The sequence below is a fragment of the Rutidosis leptorrhynchoides genome, chromosome 10 (assembly GCF_046630445.1).
Source record: "Rutidosis leptorrhynchoides isolate AG116_Rl617_1_P2 chromosome 10, CSIRO_AGI_Rlap_v1, whole genome shotgun sequence".
Classification (NCBI taxonomy): domain Eukaryota; kingdom Viridiplantae; phylum Streptophyta; class Magnoliopsida; order Asterales; family Asteraceae; genus Rutidosis; species Rutidosis leptorrhynchoides.
Window position 1 is genome coordinate 241682042 of NC_092342.1, and position 24182 is coordinate 241706223.

Sequence of the window (24182 nt, forward strand, 5' to 3'; positions counted from 1 at the left end):
TGAAAGTGAGTTATAGTCCCACTTTTAAAATCTAATATTTTTGGGATGAGAATACATGCAGGTTTTATAAATGATTTACAAAATAGACACAAGTACGTGAAACTACATTCCATGGTTGAATTATCGAAATCGAATATGCCCCTTTTTATTAAGTCTGGTAATCTAACAATTAGGGAACAGACACCCTAATTGAAGCGAATCCTAAAGATAGATCTATTGGGCCTAACAAACCCCATCCAAAGTACCGGATGCTTTAGTACTTCAAAATTTATATCATATCCGAAGGGTGTCCCGGAATGATGGGGATATTCTTATATATGCATCTTGTTAATGTCGATTACCAGGTATTCACCATATGAATGATTTTTATCTCTATGTATGGGATGTGTATTGAAATATGAAATCTTGTGGTCTATTGTTACGATTTGATATATATAGGTTAAACCTATAACTCACCAACATTTTTGTTAACGTTTAAAGCATGTTTATTCTCAGGTGAATACTAAGAGCTTCCGCTGTTGCATACTAAAATAAGGACAAGATTTGGAGTCCATGTTTGTATGATATTATGTAAAAACTGCATTCAAGAAACTGATTTCGATGTAACATATTTGTATTGTAAACCATTATGTAATGGTCGTGTGTAAACAGGATATTTTAGATTATCATTATTTGATAATCTATGTAAAGCTTTTTAAACCTTTATTTATGAAATAAAGGTTATGGTGTGTTTTAAAATGAATTCAGTCTTTGAAAAAATGTCTCATATAGAGGTCAAAACCTCGCAACGAAATCAATTAATATGGAACGTTCTTAATCAATAAGAACGGGACATTTCAGTTGGTATCCGAGCGTTGGTCTTAGAGAACCAGAATTTTGCATTAGTATGTCTTATCGAGTTTGTTAGGATGCATTAGTGAGTCTGGACTTCGACCGTGTTTACTTGAAAAATGATTGCTTAACAAATTTTGTTGGAAATTATATATTTTTAACATGTGAATATTATGTGATATATTAATCTCTTAACATGTTTGATATTGTGTGATAGATGTCTACCTCTAGCACAAATCCCATTGACTCACCTAATAATAACGAAGAGTCGAATATATATTGGACTGATTCACAAGTTCCCAAAGAGGAACCGGAAGAAGAATCAGAACCGGAAGAAGAATCAGAACCGGAAGAGGAGGAACCGGAGGAGGAAATAGAACCGGTGGGGGAAATAATAAAACGGTTAAGTAAAAGAAAATCCTCAACCAACCGACCAAGGTTAATTATGGTCAATGGTGTTTCCGCCAAGGAAGCAAAATATTGGGAGGATTACCAATTCTCCGATGAATCGGATTCCGACGAGAATTCCGATGATGTTATAGAAATTACCCCAACTGAATTTAAAAAGCAAAAGAAAATAATAAGGGAAAGGGCATAAAAATAGATAAATCTAATTCCAACCCCGATGAACTTTATATGTATTGTCAACCCCCGAAGTCCTTAAGTTGTAACAATGACCCGGGAACCTCAAAACCACCAGGTTTTTCTAAACCGTTGTGGAAAACGACAGCTAGTATTAGGGGAACATCAACATAACCCTAGAAACTTGGCAAAACGAACCAAAACCGAAGAAGAAGAAACGAGCGAGTCGGAATAAGATAGTTGTATTCGTGTGGTGTAATATATGTAATATAGTGTGCTTATGCTTTATGATATATGTAAAAATTGCTTGTATTAATAAGTATTTTTTTGTATGAATCTAACTCTTGTCTATTTTAAAGTTTAAAAACACAAAATGGATAGACAACCCAATATTTTAAGAGACCTACCCGGAGACATGATTGATGAAATCTTGTCTAGAGTCTGTCAGAATTCCTCGGCACAACTATTTAAGGCGAGATAAGTTTGTAAGACATTCGAAGAACGTTCCAAGAATGTCTTGGTTTATAAGAGACTTTCGTTTGAAAGATGGGGGATATCACATTGGGAAACCCATAAGTTACGATGTGTTTACTTTGACGCATATATTGCGGGGAACCCAAATGCTATTTTACGCAACGGGTTAAGAAATTATTTTGACTCAATGTATCCGAATATAGGACTTCATGATTTAGAAAAAGCGGCTAACATGCAACATAAAGAAGAATGCTATGCTTATGGGTTAGTAATGTTCACTTCTCACCAAAGTGAGAAAAAGAACATCGGGCTACAGCTATTAAACAAAACGTTCCCACAAGTGACGGAGTCGGTAATTGGGGTAAGAAATGAGGTTTTTAGGTTATTACGAGACTGTTGGTCATTACGTAACCCTCGTCCCTTTGACGACGTTACAACACGCTGTCTTATCAACGGCCATAACGGTTATGTTCTACAAGACCAAGGATGGGAAGTAGTCCTAGTAAAACCAGAATGTATGACTTGTTTCTGGACGTATGTATTACGTGTCTTTATTGCCTTTGCTGAACGACTTATGTACTAGCTAGAATTATCTTCACAACTATCTTGTATCAAAGTTATTGTGTGATATATTTCATGCTTTATGTAAAATAAGCGGTATTGTAAGTTTGTAAAATATTGTATAAAAGTTTGAACGCGAAATATTATTATAATCAGTTTTTCATATAGAATTGTAGTAGTTGAATTGTATATTAGCTACTAAGTATGAACTTAATGGGTAGGTACTACCCGAATTTAAACTTATAAAACGCTAATATGAAGAAAAAGCTTTTATAAATGAGTTCATATTATGCTACGAAATACTATTAACTACTCTTAATATTCTGTATGATTAACTTGTTCCATTTGACTATTTTGAAGAAAATGGCACCGACTACTCGACACACCGTGAATATGAATGAAGAGGAATTCCGTACTTTTCTAGCTTCAAACATAGCCGCAGTACAGGCTGCGCTACATACCAACAATAACCTTGGATCTAGCAGTACAGGAAATCGTGTAGGATGCACCTACAAAGAATTCACTGCCTGCAAACCTTTGGAATTTGATGGAACCGAAGGACCGATCGGATTGAAACGGTGGACCGAGAAGGTCGAATCGGTGTTTGCCATAAGTAAGTGTACTGAAGAGGACAAAGTGAAGTACGCTACGCATACCTTCACAGGTTCTGCGTTAACATGGTGGAATACCTATCTAGAGCAAGTGGGACAAGATGATGCTTACGCACTACCGTGGTCAGCATTCAAGCACTTGATGAACGAGAAGTACCGTCCCAGAACCGAGGTCAATAAGCTCAAGACAGAACTTAGAAGGTTACGAACCCAAGGATTTGATATTACCACATACAAAAGACGATTCACAGAATTGTGCCTATTGTGTCCGGGAGCGTTCGAAGATGGGGAAGAGAAGATCGACACGTTTATGAAAGGATTACCGGAAAGAATCCAAGAAGATATAAGTTCACACGAGCCCGCCTCCATACAACAGGCATGTAGAATGGCTCACAAACTAGTGAACCAGATTGAGGAAAGAATTAAAGAACAGACAGCTGAAGAGGCCAATGTGAAGCAAGTCAAAAGAAAGTGGGAGGAAAACGGTGATAAGAATCACTAATACAACAACAACAGCAATTACAATAATAATCGCAACAATTATCCCAACAATCGCAACATCAATCGCAACTACAACAAACGGCCCAACAACAACAACAACAACAACAACAACAACAACAACAACAACAACAGCAACTACAACAATCGTCCCAACAACAATAACAATCGCAACAACAATAACAATCAGAAGCAGCTATGCCAAAGGTGTGAAAAGTATCACTCGGGGTTCTGCACCAAATTTTGCAACAAGTGTAAAAGAAATGGTCATAGCGCGGCGAAGTGTGAGGTCTACGGACCAGGGGTTAACAGAACGAAAGGAAAAAATGGTGTCGGAACGAGTAATGGCGGAGCAAGTAGTGTCGGAGCAAGTTATGCCAATGTAGTTTGTTATAAATGTGAAAAACCGGGCCACATTATTAGAAATTGCCCGAACTAGGAGAACACGAATGGACATGGTCGCGGAAGAGTTTTCAATATTAATGCGGCAGAGGCACAGGAAGACCCGGAGCTTGTTACGCGTACGTTTCTTATTGACAATAAATCTGCTTACGTTTTATTTGATTCGGGTGCGGATAGAAGCTATATGAGTAGAGATTTTTGTGCTAAATTAAGTTGTCCATTGACGCCGTTGGATAGTAAATTTTTACTCGAATTAGCAAATGGTAAATTAATTTTAGCAGATAATATATGTCGGAATCGAGAAATTAAACTGGTTAGCGAAACATTTAAGATTGACTTGATACCAGTAGAGTTAGGGAGTTTTGATGTGATAATCGGTATGGACTGGTTGAAAGAAGTGAAAGCAGAGATCGTTTGTTACAAAAATGCAATTCGCAATATACGAGAAAAAGGAAAACCCTTAATGGTGTACGGAGAAAAGGGCAACACGAAGCTACATCTTATTAGTAATTTGAAGGCACAAAAAATAATAAGAAAAGGTTGCTATGCTGTTCTAGCACACGTCGAGAAAGTACAAACTGAAGAAAAGAGCATCAATGATGTTCCCGTCGCAAAAGAATTTCCCGATGTATTTCTGAAAGAATTATTGGGATTACCCCCACATTGATCCGTTGAATTTCAAATAGATCTTGTACCAGGAGCTGCACCAATAGCTCGTGGTCCATACAAACTCGCACCTAGCGAGATGAAAGAACTGCAAAGCCAATTACAAGAACTTTTAGAGCGTGGTTTCATTCGACCAAGCACATCACCGTGGGGAGCTCCTGTTTTGTTTGTCAAGAAGAAAGATGGTACATTCGGGTTGTGTATCGACTACCGAGAGTTGAACAAACTTACCATCAAGAACCGCTACCCACTACTGAGAATCGATGACTTATTTGATCAACTACAAGGCTCGTCTATTTATTCAAAGATTGACTTACGTTCCGGGTATTATCAAATGCGGGTGAAAGAAGATGATATTCCAAAGACTGCTTTCAGAACACGTTACGGTCATTACGAGTTTATGGTTATGCCGTTTAGTTTAACTAATGCACCAGCTGTGTTCATGGACCTTATGAACCGAGTGTGTGGACCATACCTTGACAAGTTTGTCATTGTTTTCATTGATGACATACTTATTTACTCAAAGAATGACCAAGAACACGGTGAACATTTGAGAAAGGTGTTAGAAGTATTGAGGAAGGAAGAATTGTACGCTAAATTTTCAAAGTGTGCATTTTGGTTGGAAGAAATTCAATTCCTCGGTCACATAGTGAACAAAGAAGGTATTAAGGTGGATCCGGCAAAGATAGAAACTTTTGAAAAGTGGGAAACCCCGAAAACTCCGAAACACATACGTCAGTTTTTAGGACTAGCTGGTTACTACAGAAGGTTCATCCAAGACTTTTCCAGAATAGCAAAACCCTTGACTGCATTAACGCATAAAGGAAAGAAATTTGAATGGAAGGATGAACAAGAGAAAGCGTTTCAGTTATTGAAGAAAAAGCTAACTACGGCACCTATATTGTCATTGCCTGAAGGGAATGATGATTTTGTGATATATTGTGACTCATCAAAGCAAGGTCTCGGTTGTGTATTAATGCAACGAACGAAGGTGATTGCTTATGCGTCTAGACAATTGAAGATTCATGAGCAAAATTATACGACGCATGATTTGGAATTAGGCGCGGTTGTTTTTGCATTAAAGACTTGGAGGCACTACTTATATGGGGTCAAAATTATTATATATACCGACCACAAAAGTCTTCAACACATATTTAATCAGAAACAACTGAATATGAGGCAGCGTAGGTGGATTGAATTGTTGAATGATTACGACTTTGAGATTCGTTACCACCCGGGGAAGGCAAATGTGGTAGCCGACGCCTTGAGCAAGAAGGACAGAGAACCCATTCGAGTAAAATCTATGAATATAATGATTCACAATAACCTTACTACTCAAATAAAGGAGGCGCAACAAGGAGTTTTAAAAGAGGGAAATTTAAAGGATGAAATACCCAAAGGATCGGAGAAGCATCTTAATATTCGGGAAGACGGAACCCGGTATAGGGCTGAAAGGATTTGGGTACCAAAATTTGGAGATATGAGAGAAATGGTACTTAGAGAAGCTCATAAAACCAGATACTCAATACATCCTGGAACGGGGAAGATGTACAAGGATCTCAAGAAACATTTTTGGTGGCCGGGTATGAAAGCCGATGTTGCTAAATACGCAGGAGAATGTTTGACATGTTCTAAGGTCAAAGCTGAGCATCAGAAACCATCAGGTCTACTACAAAAACCTAAAATCCCAGAATGGAAATGGGAAAACATTACCATGGATTTCATTACTAAATTTTCAAGGACTGCAAGTGGTTATGATACTATTTGGGTAATAGTTGATCGTCTCACCAAGTCAGCACAATTCCTGCCAATAAGAGAAGATGACAAGATGGAGAAGTTAGCACGACTATATTTGAAGGAAGTCATCTCCAGACATGGAATACCAATCTCAATTATCTCTGATAGGGATGACAGATTTATTTCAAGATTCTGGCAGACATTACAGCAAGCATTTGGAACTCGTCTAGACATGAGTACTGCCTATTATCCACAAACTGATGGGCAGAGCGAAAGAACGATACAAACGATTGAAGACATGCTACGAGCATGTGTTATTGATTTCAGAAACAGTTGGGATCAACATCTACCATTAGCAGAATTTTCCTACAACAACAGCTACCATTCAAGCATTGAGATGGCGCCATTTGAAGCACTTTATGGTAGAAAGTGCAGGTCTCCGATTTGTTGGAGTGAAGTGGGGGATAGACAGATTACGGGTCCAGAGATAATACAAGAAACTACCGAGAAGATCATCCAAATTCAACAACGGTTGAAAACCGCCCAAAGTCGACAAAAGAGCTACGCTGACATTAAAAGAAAAGATATAGAATTTGAAATTGGAGAGATGGTCATGCTTAAAGTTGCACCTTGGAAAGGCGTTGTTTGATTTGGTAAATGAGGGAAATTAAATCCAAGGTATATTGGACCATTCAAGATTATTGATCGTGTCGGACCAGTAGCTTACCGACTTGAGTTACCTCAACAACTCGCGGCTGTACATAACACTTTCCACGTCTCGAATTTGAAGAAATGTTTTGCTAAAGTAGATCTCACTATTCCGTTAGATCAAATCCAAATCAACGAAAAACTTCAATTTATCGAAGAACCCGTCGAAATAATGGATCGTGAGGTTAAAAGACTTAAGCAAAACAAGATACCAATTGTTAAGGTTCGATGGAATGCTTGATGTTTATGCGAGGTGTATATAAAATAGCTATTAAATTTTAGCAGAAAATACTATTAAATACGATACAATTTTACACAAGATATTTATTTATTTAGAGAATGGATATACTTAAACCTTGTTACAACACTTATAGGCAGTGTACCTAATCGTACAGTAGTGTAGTTTTTAGTAAGTCCGGTTCGTTCCACAGGGAAAATCTTTAAACAAAGCTTAACGCTATATTAGTTTACTTTTATAAAAATACAAATATATATATAAGTAATATTATTATTATAAAGGGGGGTTTTTACCGTTTAATGACCGGTTTGTCGATTTTAAAACTTTAGTCGCAGTTAAAACCAAATGTAAAATAATAAATAAATACAAGACTTAATTTAAAGCGTAAAGTAAATAACGATAATGAAATTGCGAATAATAAAATGCGATAAAATAAACTTGCGATAATTAAAAAGTACGATAATTAAAAGTGCAATTAAATACAATAACAATAAAAATGCGATAATTAGAAGTGCAATTAAATATAAAATAAAGGAAATTAAATATGAAATAAAAGAATTATGCTTATTTAAACTTCCGTAATCATGATGTTTGACGTGTTGATTTTAGTTTTATGCCCATGGGTTAATTGTCCTTTGTCCTGGATTATTTAATATGTCCGTCTGGTTTTTGTCCATAACAGTCCATCAGTCATAAATATAAAGTGCGAGTGTCCTCGTCAAATTATCCTTATACCCGAAGTTAAATATTCCAACTAATTGGGGACTTAAACTGTAACAAGATTTTAATACTTTGTTTAATAATTACACCAGGATGTCGACTGAGTGTAACCCAAGGTTTTAATATTTTGTTATCAATTATACCAAGTGTCCTTGTACATAATTTCACCCCTGTTTTAATTATTCTAGTGGCTATTAATCCATTCCCGTGTCCGGTTAAATGAACGATTATTCGTACATATAAATACCCCACCCATCGTGTCCGATCGAGTGTATATGGTAATTTATAGGGACGCCCAATTGTAAATCTTTATATTAACATTAACAAACTATCATTTAGTTAAACAAATATAAAGCCCATTAATAGCCCATAGTCTAATTTCCACAAGTGTCGTTCCTTTGTCCAAAACCCAATTATGGTACAAAGCCCAATTATCCAATTTTAGTAATTAGCCCAACATCATGATTACTTCATTTTAAATAAGCATAATAATAACTTAGCTACGAGACATTAAATTAAAAAGGTTGAACATAACTTACAATGATTAAAAATAGCGTAGCGTTACACGGACAGAATTTCGACTTACACCCTTACAACATTTGCTAACATACCCTTATTATTAGGATTAAAATTAAAATTAAAATTAAAATTAAAATTAAAATTAAAATTAAAATTAAAATATAAATATAAATATTTACGTATAGATATAGAGAGGATGGATATATATTGGTTTTTGCGATCAGAATTCGTTTGCTTTTATAGGGAGTTTCAGAATTTGGGGCTCCGCGACTCGCGACAATTTTTGCCTTCAAACTCCGCGAGTCGCGGAGTTTGAAAATACAGCTCACAAACTTTGGAGTCTTTCTTGCCGACGGATTTTTATTATTTATATAATATATAAATAATTATAAGAATTATTTAAATATTATATTATATTTATGTGCATAGTTGACTTGTAATTTTTAGTCCGTTGCGTCGAGCGTTGAGAGTTGACTCTGGTCCCGATTCCGGATTTTCGAACGTCCTTGCGTACAATTTAATATCTTGTACTTTGCGTTTCGAATCTTGTACTCTTGTAATTTCGAGACGTTTCTTATCAATAATTGGAACCTCTTTGATTGTATTTTGTACTTTTGAGCTTTTTGGTCGTTTGCGTCTTCAATTTGTCGAATCTGTCTTTTGTCTTCACCTTTTATTATTTAAACGAATATCACTTTTAAATAGAACAATTGCAACTAAAAGCTTGTCTTTCTTGAGGAATAATGCTATGAAATATATGTTCGTTTTTAGCATTATCAAATATTCTCACACTTAAGCGTTGCTTGTCCTCAAGCAATATCGTCTTGAAATACTAGAATCACTTCTTTATTCTTCACACTTTGTACATCAGTGATTTCTATACGGCGGTATAAACAATGGTAGTAACGATATGGTTCACAGTCCCACATGACTATAAAAATTTAGATCCATTAAGGAAATTGGATCTTTATGAAAATATTTGATCTTTTGAAAATTAAATCTAGTTTTTACCCTAGATAAGTTTTCCGGAATAACCCTTCACCGGTGTTTGCAAAATATTTTTGTTGGTTTGATGGGTTTCAGATTTGAAAATTTTAGCTCAAAACTTATGGTTTTGTGTCACCCACTTGCTAACCTTGTATTTGGAAAGCAACACGTCCAGTTTACTTGTCCCGTATATTACCTTTCGGTAAACTACCGTCCGGTTGTAAAGGAAAGCGTTGAACAAGCAACTGTTAAGGCAATGTCCCCTGACATGCTTTTAATTATGGTCTATAACGTGTAGGACGCAATTACTATCCTTGGTAGGAGCAATAGTAAAGCTCACCCTTATAATTTTTTGGTCTGGCACAAGGTCCTGTCCTTGACCATGCTATGCAACCACCGTTCTTACGGTTGACACCCGATTTAGTTCAGGTGACCTAATGAATTCCAGGTGAATTCCTAGGATTTTACGTTCAATGGTAATGAACGCATTGAAAATAGGGTTTTCAGAAAACAAATCGGTTTGTAATTTTGATCAAAATATTTTCTCGTTCAAGCTCGAGTTTAGATATCATTGAATTCCATGAGTTTGAATTCTCAATCATTAAGGTCAATCTCAAGGATTGAGTAATATCAGTCTTAAAAGCTAATTTTTAATCTTTAAGGAGATTATCCTTTCTGGGGATCTGATTCATTAGTCTTATCAAGCTAATTTACACGGTGCCCCCCCATTGTACGAGATAAATCCTTCTCATGGTTAGGATAAATCTGACCACTTGGCGACCCTGTTTTATGCTGAGGTCCGTGGATTTCCTGCTGATTTTAGAGATGACTTTTCTAGATTTTTCGTCAACCTACAGCTGGTCTGGACGACAACTTCTTGACCTAAATCAAGAAGCGCGTGTCTTTTTCGGAAGACTTTACTTCCTTTTAATGATGGAATTGATTCATCGTGTAGATCCATCTTTCTTATAGTAAATCAGGTAAAACTTTTTAGTTTAGTCCAAAGCAAAAGTATTTTCAGTTATTTGTACAAAAATATGTGATATATGTTTTGAATAACTTGGAGAATTTTCCCACACTTGGCTTTTATTTTCCTTTTTATTGTCTTCTATTCCATTTTAAATGAATTTTAACATTTTGGTTTGTTTCTCAATTTATGTCCTTTCCGAGGTTACAATAATTTCGGTGTTAAAACCTAGTTTTATCGTTCATAAATATGTATAAACATGATTTTGAGTTCATTTAATTGAAAATTTTGAAAAATTTTACTAGAATTGGGTAGTCAGTATATAAGACTAGGGCTGTTCTTTATTATCAGAGAGCACTAGATTCTAATACAACTACTGCTTTACTAGTATTTTTAATGGTAACCAAGTGTTTAAGATAAAAATTATAAAATCCGAAAGAATTTAACCCCTTCCCACACTTAAGATCTTGCAATGCCCTCATTTGCAAGAAATCAGTAACAATTTAAATTATTGAGGGTGATTTGTGTGAAAATGATTAAATTTTACCAAAGTTTCCAAATATATTGGCGTTTGTTTGCTGAATGATAAATGGTGCACATCATTTGTTCATTCCGTCTTGTTGTTATTTCACATATATTTTGCATCTTGTCGTCAAAATTAGTTGCTTTTGCTGAACTTAATGCCAGTCTTTGAAAATGCGTTGTTTTACCCTGTTGTGTACATAAGATAAACTGCAAACATATATACATATTTTTGAAGTTTGGTATATTACCCCACATTCAAAAATTATTAAAATCTAAGAATAAAAGTTAGAAAATTATAAAAACTATTACAATATTAACATAAGTATTAAACATATCAACATTACAAATTACAAAATAAATAAAACTAAGTAGACTAGGGATGATACTGATACCAATAGGGGTTCCATGCATAACCATAGGTGCTATAGAATGCTTCGGCTGGGTTATATGTAGGATACGGTGGTTGCATCTCTATAGACCAGGGAGGGAATATAGGTTTTGGAGCAGGAATATAGTTTCTACCTATATGTTGGCAATGAGCTATGATTTGGTTTTGATGAACTTGTCAATCTTCAAATGCTCACTGTCTAGCATTTTCGTACTCCTGTGAAGCTATAAACCTTTGCATTTCTTGCATTTCATTTCCCCCTCCTACATTACCTTGCTGTTGGTTTCTCTCAACCTGTGGATGTCTACCATGGTATTGTACTGCGGCGTTATTTCGCCTCTTCAAAACTTTCGCACCATGGTATACATTTAAACCTATTGTATCGCAGGGTTCTGGTTCTTCGACTAATAATCACCCCCGACTTATATCCACACCGAGATATTCAGCAATCAAAGTAATAAATATACCACCTCTTATTATGCTATGCAGTCTCATCCCCCTAACCATAGCTGATAAATAATAACTCACACGATAAGGTATACTTACAGCGCTTTGTGGGTCTCGAATACACATATGGTAAAACAAATCCTGTTCATTTACTTTTTCCTTACTTACCTCTTTGTGTAATCGAATTAGCTAAAAACCTATGAATCACTCTTAATTCAGCTCTATCTATATCTAAATAAGAGTAATTTCCCCCTTTGAATCGGTGATGGCTTGTCATTTGACTCCATACACCATGTGTATCAAAATTTTCATCTATATTTCTACCATTTAGTATCAACCTCTACAATCGGCAGATGCTAACTCCTCAGGCGTATATATACGTAAAGCCTGAGCCATGTCTAGTAAAGACATGTGGCGCATCGAACCTCCTAACAAAAATCTAATAAAAGATCGATCGGTTAAACTAGCTACCCGATCATTTAATTCTATACTACACAACAATTCTTCACACCATACTTTATATACAGGTCTACGCATGGTGAATAAACGTACCCAGTCGTTAAAAGTAGAATTACCATACCTCTGTGCAAGTAATTCCCTAATTGGCCCGGCCAATTCTACAGCTTCTAATGGTCCCCATTCTATGACCCTAGGTACCTCAACAACTTTAGAATGAAGAGTATGCAAACCCCTTTGGTATTTTGGATAATCTATCCAAAGTCTGTCAAATCTCAGGTTCGGGTGCAAATCTTCCAAGTGCATATCAGAAAATGTCATGACCGGATGAGGTATATCTTGCTTGTAGTAGTTATCCACCTCCTGTTGTTCCGCATTCTCAGCAGGAGCATTGCGAGCTTGGGATGAAGATTCACCCCTTTCAGTCTGCAAAACACATCAAACACAATTTTTGTACATCCAAATATGCATTAGTGTCAGCAAAATCATCAATCAAAATAATTACAATGACATGATCAATTTATATCAAACTTAATCTCATTTTCACATTTTTATCAAATCTACACTTTTTCAAATAAGCATATACGAAAATGTTCGCCAAGTTCATAAGCATTCAACTCAAATAACATGTCAAAATAATCATTACTAGCAATTAAACAAGTTTCAAATGGCATTATCTCTCAAAAATCAAGTTCATGAATTTTAGACTTGAAAAAGTCCACTTTAATTCTCAAAATCATGTTTAGGCTCAAAGTTTGGATCATTGAACTACCTAAACATGTTACACTACTTAATTTAGCAACAATTCATGACAAAAATCGGCCATAACCTGTTTATATCAAAAAGCCTCAAATTGCTCAAGAACACAAACCCTAGATTACTCAAAATTTGAAGTTTAAGGCTTCTAATCATGTTAAATAGCATCAATCTAGGTTATACAAGCATAATACATAAACAATGTAAGCATAATTACACTAAAAAGCATCAAAATCAAATTGGGGAAAAAATTGCTCAAGAACACTAATTTTCGGATTAAATGGTGTTTAGGTGTAGAAATTTACCGTTTTTCTTGAGTAATTCCTTGATAGCATCCTTCTCAACATGATTTTAGTAAAAGATTTGATGATTAACGGTTAAAAATTGTGATTTTGGGGGTGTTTTTGCGGGTTTTTTCGGCAGTATTTTCGCTGTATTTTTGAGTTTGTGGTGTGGACTGAGCTGTTCTGCGTTTATATTTTTTTCTGGATTTTAGGAACTCCGCGAGTCGCGGTATATTACCCTTCAAACTCCGCGACTCGCGGAGTTTATTATTTTTTATTTTTTTATTTTTTTTATAACATCTTATACTAATTAAAGCAATTAAGTAATTAATTTTAAAATTTTGTTTCCCTTGTTATTTAGGACGAGGTCATTTCGGATCGATGTCCTAGTCCGTCCTTCGACAAAATTTTAAAATTTGTCTTTTTGTAGCGATTGTTTTAAAAGCTAAGATTTTTGGGTTTTTTAATGTTTTTGGCATACTTTAATTCAATAAGATTAAAAATAATGATAATAAAAGTTCTCGTCCCTCCCTCGGGTAAAGCAATTTCGGTTCAAAGACCTAGTCTTCAACTTACGACGAATTTTAAAAATCATATTTTTAACTTAGCGACATAAAGTAAATTTTTGTTTTTAAATTCACACAACTTAAATATAAAATTCAAAATTAATATTAAAAATTCACACCAACCTTAAAATTTAAAATGCATAAAAATAAAATTCATATTTTTAAAAATTAAAAATTCACACCAAACTTAATTTAAAAATTTATATTATAAATTCATACCAAACTTATATTAATTTTTCAAATATTTACAATTTTAAAAATATTGTTTTTACAAAGTTTACAATATTAATTTAAGATTTAAATATTAATTTTAAAAACATGGTAAAAATAAAATTAAAAATCTTTTTGGCTTTTTATCCCACTTTTATCAATCGAATATTATCAAAAATATGCGCCCCTCTTTTCGGTAAAGTAATTTCGGTTCCAAGACCTAATTTAACTCATGACGAATTTTTGAAATATTTTGGGTTGATTGATTAAAGATATTTATACCTTAAGAATAAACGTTAAATTTCGCAGTGATGTAATAAATTTTTGAATGATATCAATAATTTCGGTCACCAAACCTAATTTTATTCAATACTAATTTAATACTTTATAGCGAACAAATTAGCGTTTATTATCAAAAGGTTAAAAATAAAAATAAAAAAAACAAAAAAAAACTGTACAGACTTACCTGTGAAATAGATTTCTTAGTTATATGATCTATCTCATTCATAAGATAGTCGGTTTAATTGGTTTTCCATGGCTACATAGGCGTAACCTCGAGCATTCAGTGTCTTTTCTTCTAAACATATGAACGGTCCGTCTCTGCATAAAGTAACAAATTCGGTATTTGAATAGGTTTGATTATTTGAACATTTACCTCCATGTGACCATTTTCCGCATTTGTGACATCTTTCTAGGTGTCGTGCTCTTCTTTTCGCTGCGGATTTTGATTTTCCTTTACCAAATTGTAACTTATTATCTTCGCATCTGGATTCTTTTCTAACTCCGTCCAATCTTTCTCTGATTACTGATACTATTTCACTCGGTAGTGTGTCATTATTACGTTTAGTGATCAAAGCGTGTATCATTAGACCATGGTTTAGTTCACAGGTAGTCTTCATTTCCTAAAAAAAATAAAAATTCAGAATGGGGGGAGAAGACTAGTTCTTTAGGGTCTGCTAGGGAAAGACCATTCGGGTTCCATTTTCGAGAACTACACGAAAACAGACAATCTAACTCTAATAGAAATACATATTTTCCTTTAAAGACTTGATTCTCCCCACACTTAGTTAGCTGTGGTGTCGAAATTGTGATTAACTTCGTTGTCGACTTCCATCGGACTATCTATGTAGTGTTTAACTCTGTGACCATTAACTTTAAATTCAATCCCATTTGAATTTATTAATTCTGTCGTTCCGTATGGGAAAACTCTTTTGACTATGAATGGTCCAGACCATCTTGATTTCAATTTTCCAGGAAATAGCTTGAATCGTGAATTGAAAAGAAGAACTCTGTCTCCTTCTTTAAATTCTTTTGAACTTCTGATTCTTTTATCATGCCATTTCTTCGTTCTTTCTTTATAGATTAACGAATTTTCGTATGCTTCATGTCTTAATTCTTCTAATTCGTTTAGTTGACTTAATCGTAGACGTCCGGCTTCATGTAAATCAAGATTACATGTCTTCAAAGCCCAAAATGCTTTGTGTTCAATTTCTACTGGAAGATGACATGCTTTTTCATAAACAAGTCTAAAAGGTGTGGTTCCAATTGGAGTTTTCTAGGCTGTTCTAAAAGCCCAGAGTGCATCCTCCAATTTAATGGACCATTCCTTCGGATTTGATCCTACGGTTTTTTCTAGAATACGTTTTAAAGCCCGGTTGGTATTTTCAACTTGTCTACTTGTTTGTGGATGATATGCGGTGGAGATTTTATGAGTTACTCCATATCTTTTAAGAACTTTCTCAAGTTGATTATTACAGAAATTAGTACCCCGATCACTTATTAAAGCTTTCGGTGTTCCAAACCTTGCAAAAAGACGTTTTAAAAAGTTGACTACAACTCGTGCATCGTTAGTTGGGAGAGCTTGTGCTTCCGCCCATTTAGATACATAATCAATGGCTACGAGTATATATAGATTATTATGAGATTTTGGAAATGGACCCATAAAGTCAATACCCCAAATGTCAAATACTTCACATACTTGGATGACATTTTGTGGCATTTCATCACGTTGACTTATTTTTCTGGCCCTTTGACAAGCATCACAGGATTTGCAAAGAAGGTGTGCATCTTTGTAAATTGTAGGCCAATAGAATCCAGCATCATAAACTTTCCTTGCTGTTAGTTGAGGCCCATAATGCCCTCCTATTGGTCCTGTGTGACAATGGTTTAATATTTTACTAGCTTCATCTCCAAATACACATCGACCTATTATTCCTTCGGGACAACTTTTAAACAGATGTGGATCTTCCTAAAAATAGTGTTTTATATCACTGAAGAATTTCTTTCGTCTTTGGTACGATAATCCTTTTTCAAGGAATCCACAAACTAAGTAGTTTGCATAGTCTGCAAACCATGGAATTTCTTTATAATCTATCTTCAATAGGTATTCATCAGGAAAGTTGTCTTGTATGGCCGATTCATTTAGAACTTCTAATTCAGGATTTTTAAGACGAGAAAGATGATCAGCGGCGAGATTTTCTGATCCTCTTTTATCTCGGATTTCAATATCAAACTCTTGTAAGAGTAAGATCCAACGGATTAATCTTGGTTTAGCATCTTGTTTCGAAAATAGGTATCTAAGAGTAGAATGATCGGTATAGACCACCGTTTTTGCTAGAACGAGATATGATCGAAATTTGTCAAAAGCAAAGACAATAGCAAGGAGTTCTTTTTCAGTAGTTGTATAGTTCGTTTGTGCTCCTTGTAACGTCTTACTAGCATAATATATAGGTTGAAATCTTTTTTCAATCCTTTGTCCTAAAATGGCTCCCATTGCAAAATCACTTGCATCGCACATTAGTTCAAATGGTAGATTCCAATTTGGTGTTATAATGATCGGCGCATTAGTGAGTTTCTCTTTAAGAATATTAAAAGATTTGATACACTCATCTGAAAAGATGAATGGAGCATCCTTTTCTAGGAGTTTTTTCATAGGAGTGGCAATTTTAGAAAAATCTTTTATGAAACGTCGGTAAAAACCGGCATGCCCTAGAAAACTCCTAACTCCTCTAACATTGGTGGGATGTGGAAGTTTAGCAATTACATCTACTTTAGCTCTATCTACTTCAATTCCTTCTTTTGAAATTTTATGACCAAGAACGATGCCTTCTTTAACCATGAAATGGAATTTCTCCCAATTAAGTACTAGATTTGATTGTTCGCATCTAATAAGCATTCGTTCAAGATTAGCTAGACATGTTTCAAATGTATCACCGAAGACTGAAAAGTCATCCATGAAAACTTCCATGCATTCTTCTATCATGTCATGAAAAATCGCCATCATACACCTTTGAAAGGTTGCAGGGGCATTACAAAGTCCAAATGGCATGCGTTTGTAAGCAAAAGTACCATAAGGGCACGTGAATGTGATTTTCTCTTGATCTTCGGGTGCTATTGGAATTTGAAAATATCCGGAAAAACCATCAAGAAAACAATAGTAACTGTTTCCGGCTAATCTTTCCAACATTTGATCTATGAAAGGTAAGGGAAAGTGATCTTTTCTGGTGGCGTCATTTAATTTTCTATAATCAATACACACACGCCATCCTGTTACAGTCCTAGTAGGAATAAGCTCATTTTTCTCATTTGTAATGACAGTCATGCCACCCTTCTTAGGCACGCATTGAACTGGGCTTACCCATGGACTATCAGAAATTGGATAAATTAGACCTGCATCTAGCAGTTTAATAATCTCTTTCTTAACTACATCTTGCATATTAGGATTTAGTCTTCGTTGGCGTTGCACATATGTTTTATGACCTTCTTCCATAAGGATTTTATGTGTGCAATACGAAGGACTTATTCCTTTAATATCATGAATCTTCCATGCAATGGCTGGTTTATGAGCTTTCAACACAGAAATGAGTTGTGATTTCTCATTTTCAGTAAGAGAAGATGATATTATTACAGGTAATTCAGATTCACCATGTAAATAAGCGTATTCCAAATGGTTTGGAAGTGGCTTTAACTCTAATTTCGAAGGTTCTTCTATCGATGATTTGTATCGATATCTGTCTTCTTCTTTTAGCATTTGAATTTCTTCTGTTGTTGGTTCATATCCATTAGCTATAAGTGTAGCTAACATTTCAGCTTCATCAATTGGTTCATTACCTTCTCCTAAAGAACATTCTCCTGTTCCTTGTAATTCTGGAAATTCTTCTAATAATTCTGCATGTGCATCTATAGTTTGAATATAATAACATGTATCATCTGCAGATTGTGGTTGTTGCATTGCTCTATCAACTGAAAAGGTAACACTCTCATCCTCTATACTTAGGGTCAATTTCTTACCGAACACGTCTATCATTGCTTTAGCCGTGTTTAAGAATGGTCTTCCTAATATGAGAGGAACTTGAGAATCTTCTTCCATGTCCAAAACAACAAAATCTACTGGAAATACTAAAGTACCAACTTTAACTAGCATATTCTCCATTATCCCTCTAGGATATTTTATTGATCTATCGGCTAGTTGTATGCTTATTCTGGTTGGTTTCAATTCTCCAAGGTCTAGTTTAGCGTATAGAGAATACGGCATTAGATTTATACTAGCACCTAAGTCTGCCAATGCTTCTATTGAACTAAGACTACCCAGAAAACATGGAATTGTGAAACTTCCTGGATCAGATAATTTTTCTGGTATCTTATTCAACAGCACTGCTGAACAATTAGCATTCATGGTAACAGCCGAGAGTTCTTCCATTTTCTTTCTATTTGAGATTAGATCTTTCAAGAATTTAGCATATCTAGGCATTCCTGAAATCACATCAATGAAAGGAAGATTTACATTTATCTGTTTAAACATATCCAGGAATTTGGATTGCTCGGCTTCAAGTTTCTCTTTCTTCATTTTACTCGGGTAAGGAAGTGGTGGTCGGTATGGTTTAACATAAGGTTTAGCCTTAACTGTGTTATCTTCATTAACCTTTTCAACTACCGGTTCTTTTTCCTTATCTTGATTAGGTTGTGGTTCTTGTGGAGTAGGAATAGCTTCATCAGAAGTTACAGGTATTTCAGGTGGTTTAAGCGTTGTACCACTTCTTGTGGTAATGGCTTTAGCTGTTTCATTTCGGGGGTTAGCATTTGTATCACTAGGTAGACTTCCCGGTTTTCTTTCACCTATTAACCTTGCTAGGTTACTTACTTCTTGTTCCAGATTTTGAATAGAAGCTTGTTGATTTCTAAATGCTTGAGCATTTTGTTCATTAGTTTGTTTCTGAGATGTGAAAAATTGCGTTTGAGTTTCAACTAGCTTCGTCATCATATCTTCTAAATTCGGATTTTTATCATCGGTTTGTTGTGGTGGTTTGTTTTGAAAATTAGGTCTTTGCTGATTGTAAGTATTATTGGATACTTGTTGATTGCTAGGACCTTGTTGGTTGTTGTATGGAATATTTCGGTTATAATTCTGGTTTTGATTGTAAATCGGTCTTGGCGGTTGATAATTATTCTGATAATTATTTCCAGGCCTTTGGTTTATGTATGAAATATTCTCTATTTGTTCCATTGTTAATTCAATACTGAGACAATCTTTTGTCAAATGTGGTCCTCCACACTGCTCACAACTAATTCGTATTGAGTGAATATCTTTAGTCATCTTTTCCATTCGTCTCTCGACAGCATCTATCTTTGTGAAAATGGAATCTAAGTCATGGCTAGAATCGGCTCTAGCTGCTTTAGATGATCTAACGATATCTTTTTCTTGGTGCCACTCATGTGAGTGGGAAGCAGTGTTATCAATAATTTTGTAAGCATCAGTTTCGGTTTTCTTCATAATAGAACCACCAGCTGCTATATCTATGTCTTTCCTTGTAGTGATGTCGCATCCTTGGTAGAATATTTGTACTATTTGATAGGTGTCTAAACCATGTTGCGGACATCCTCTTAACAACTTTCCAAATCTTGTCCACGCCTCATATAGAGTTTCATTTGGCTTCTGTGTAAACGTAGCAATTTCTGCTTGAAGTCTTACGGCTTTAGATGCAGGAAAGAATTGTTTAAGAAATTTTTCAACTAAAACATCCCATGTATCAATCGCCCCTTCAGGTAACGATTCCAACCAATCTTTGGCTTCTCCCTTTAAAGTCCAGGGAAATAACATGAGATATATCTGTTCATCCTCAACTTCTCGGATTTTAAATAGTGTGCAGATCATATTAAAGGTACGTAGATGTTCATTTGGATCTTCCTTCGGCGCACCACTAAATTGGCATTGATTAGTCACCATGTGTAGAATTTGTCCTTTGATTTCATAATCTAGCGCATTAATGTCTGGATGAGTAATTGCGTGACCTTGGCCAGTGCGTTTAGCTCTCATTCGGTCTTCCATACTTAAAGGTTCCAGATTCTCCATAATTGAATTTATTGAATCGGAATCACTAGAGGATTCTGATTTAATGGTTCGTTCCTCAACAATCTCTGTTTGAATGATTGGTGGTTCCGGAGGAAAATTTAGTGGTTCAGGATCTACGAATCGTTCCTGAATATTCTCCGGATTCTCAATTGTGAGGTCGGGTTCAAAAAATGGATTATCGGAAATTTGAACTGGAGTAATTGGTCGACTGGATGACGATTCTAAAGAAAAATCAACGGCAGTAATATTTGCTAAATGTTTTGATCTAGTTACAGGTGGTGAACGTAAAAAAGGTGGTGAACTTCTTGCTCGGTGCATTCACTGAATATCCTATTAGTTTTTAAAAGGAAAGAAAAATTATAATAAGTTATCCAATCAATAGACTTTTCTGATTTTGCCCACGTTTCGAATAGCCAAAAGATGCAGCAGAGGGGCGGGATTCGGTTGGTCTCAATATAATTGAGGACTGTTTGGCTCCAATAATCCGGTCCACATACAAATCCAACTATTACTACGAACCAGAAAATTTTGATGTCTATCAATTTAACCACTTAAAATAAATTTTCGTAATTTTAAGAAATTTAGATAAGAAGTAGAATAAAAATCTATGTCCTAAAACTAGAATAGCGAGAAATAAGAAAGAAAAAGAGTTCGTCGAAAAAGGTCGAAAAAGAAAAATGGTTGAAAAATAAAAGGTGACGGAAATATAAAAGAAACTTATAACACTTAAAAACACTTGACTAACCTAACCTTATTACTACAACTAACTTAAAATTATAATCGCAAATTGAAATTACTAATTGGAATGATAATTGATACATAGGTAAAAGTCGTCTAAAAATATTAAAGCTTACAGGAAAAACTATATCCCAAATGAAAATAACTTAAAAAGGCGTCGCAAAGTTCTAAAGTATCTAAATCTTAGTCTAATGAAAAAGCACTTAAAGAATTCTACGGCAAAGCCTAAAAATCTAAAAGTAAAAATAACTATGGCAAAAACTAAGTTTAAAACTAAATATGAGCGAAAAATACAAATATTATGCTAAAACGATTAAAAAGGGACAAAATATAAAAATATACAAAAAGTTGTAAAAAGTACAATTTTTATAAAAATATTATTTTTATATTATTTATTTATTAAAACGATTAATTTTACAATTTAATTAAACTAATTTAACTAAAATATAAATTAAATAAAAAGAAACTTTAAAATAAAACTAATTATAATAATAATAATTATTTAGGGTTAATAATAATAATAATTAATAATTACCCGTAATTAATGCTGAATTAGGGTTCTGTCGGTGTCAGAGTGTCTCCGCGAGTTGCGTTGACCGAAGCAGAAAACTCCGCGAGTCGCGGGGTTCCAGAATTCAACTCAGGTACAGTTTTTAATTCGACGTTTTTTTTTCTATATGTTTTAAATAAAAACAAAATACTTAAATAAAACTTATATAAAAATAAAGAAACTTTATAAAACTTAAGTATTTAACAAAATCTTAAAAATACTTATATTTTTGTTTTTCTTTTTATATTTTCGAATATTTAAAACGTATTTTTATAAAAATGAATTTTAATAAAAGTAAACTAAAATTTTTTTTTCTTTATATTAGCGTTGCGCTTCCGGCGTTTAAGAAGTTCCCCGGCAGCGGCGCCAAAAATACTTGATGTTTATGCGAGGTGTATATAAAATAGCTATTAAATTTTAGCAGAAAATACTATTAAATACGATACAATTTTATACAAGATATTTATTTATTTAGAGAATGGACATACTTAAACCTTGCTACAACACTTATAGGCAGTGTACCTAATCGTACAGTAGTGTAGTTTTTAGTAAGTCCAGTTCGTTCCACAGGGAAAATCTTTAAACAAAGCTTAACGCTATATTAGTTTACTTTTATAAAAATACAAATATATATATAAGTAATATTATTATTATAAAGGGGGGTTTTTACCGTTTAATGACCGGTTTGTCGATTTTAAAACTTTAGTCGCAGTTAAAACCAAATGTAAAATAATAAATAAATACAAGACTTAATTTAAAGCGTAAAGTAAATAAAGATAATGAAATTGCGAATAATAAAAGTGCGATAAAATAAACTTGCGATAATTAAAAAGTACGATAATTAAAAGTGAAATTAAATACAATAACAATAAAAATGCGATAATTAGAAGTGCAATTAAATATAAAATAAAGGAAATTAAATATGAAATAAAAGAATTATGCTTATTTAAACTTCCGTAATCATGATGTTTGACTTGTTGATTTTAGTTTTATGCTTATGGGTTAATTGTCCTTTGTCCTGGATTATTTAATATGTCCGTCTGGTTTTTGTCCATAACAGTCCATCAGTTATAAATATAAAGTGCGAGTGTCCTCGTCAAATTATCTTTATACCCGAAGTTAAATATTCCAACTAATTGGGGACTTAAACTGTAACAAGATTTTAATACTTTGTTTAATAATTACACCAGGATGTCGACTGAGTGTAATCCAAGGTTTTAATATTTTGTTATCAATTATACCAAGTGTCCTTGTACATAATTTCACCCCTGTTTTAATTATTCTAGTGGCTATTAATCCATTCCCGTGTCCGGTTAAATGAACGATTATTCGTACATATAAATACCCCGCCCATCGTGTCCGATCGAGTGTATATGGTAATTTATAGGGACGCCCAATTGTAAATCTTTATATTAACATTAACAAACTATCATTTAGTTAAACAAATATAAAGCCCATTAATAGCCCATAGTCTAATTTCCACAAGTGTCGTTCCTTTGTCCAAACCCCAATTATGGTACAAAGCCCAATTACCCAATTTTAGTAATTAGCCCAACATCATGATTACTTCATTTTAAATAAGCATAATAATAACTTAGCTACGAGACATTAAATTAAAAAGGTTGAACATAACTTACAATGATTAAAAATAACGTAGCATTACACGGACAGAATTTCGACTTACACCCTTACAACATTTGCTAACATACCCTTATTATTAGGATTAAAATTAAAATTAAAATTAAAATTAAAATATAAATATAAATATTTACGTATAGATATAGAGAGGATGGATATATATTGGTTTTTGCGATCAGAATTCGTTTGCTTTTATAGGGAGTTTCAGAATTTGGGGCTCCGCGACTCGCGGCAATTTTTGCCTTCAAACTCCGCGAGTCGCGGAGTTTGAAAATACAGCTCACAAACTTTGGAGTCTTTCTTGCCGACGGATTTTTATTATTTATATAATATATAAATAATTATAAGAATTATTTAAATATTATATTATATTTATGTGCATAGTTGACTTGTAATTTTTAGTCCGTTGCGTCGAGCGTTGAGAGTTGACTCTGGTCCCGGTTCCGGATTTTCGAACGTCCTTGCGTACAATTTAATATCTTGTACTTTGCGTTTTGAATCTTGTACTCTTGTAATTTCGAGACATTTCTTATCAATAATTGGAACCTCTTTGATTGTATTTTGTACTTTTGAGCTTTTTGGTCGTTTGCGTCTTCAATTTGTCGAATCTGTCTTTTGTCTTCACCTTTTATTATTTAAACGAATATCACTTTTAAATAGAACAATTGCAACTAAAAGCTTGTATTTCTTGATAAATAATGCTATGAAATATATGTTCGTTTTTAGCATTATCAATGCTCGTAGAGGACCCGAGTTCACCTGGGAATGAGAAGA

The 24182-nt window shown here is 34.2% G+C and overlaps 1 non-coding gene across 1 annotated transcript; it reads left to right on the forward strand.

Moving 5' to 3' along the window:
• Positions 1 to 19991: 19991 nt before the first annotated feature.
• LOC139874041 (small nucleolar RNA R71) lies at positions 19992 to 20098 on the forward strand. The gene has a single exon (XR_011767745.1). It is a non-coding gene; the product is annotated as a small nucleolar RNA R71 (small nucleolar RNA).
• The last annotated feature ends 4084 nt before the right edge of the window (positions 20099 to 24182 follow it).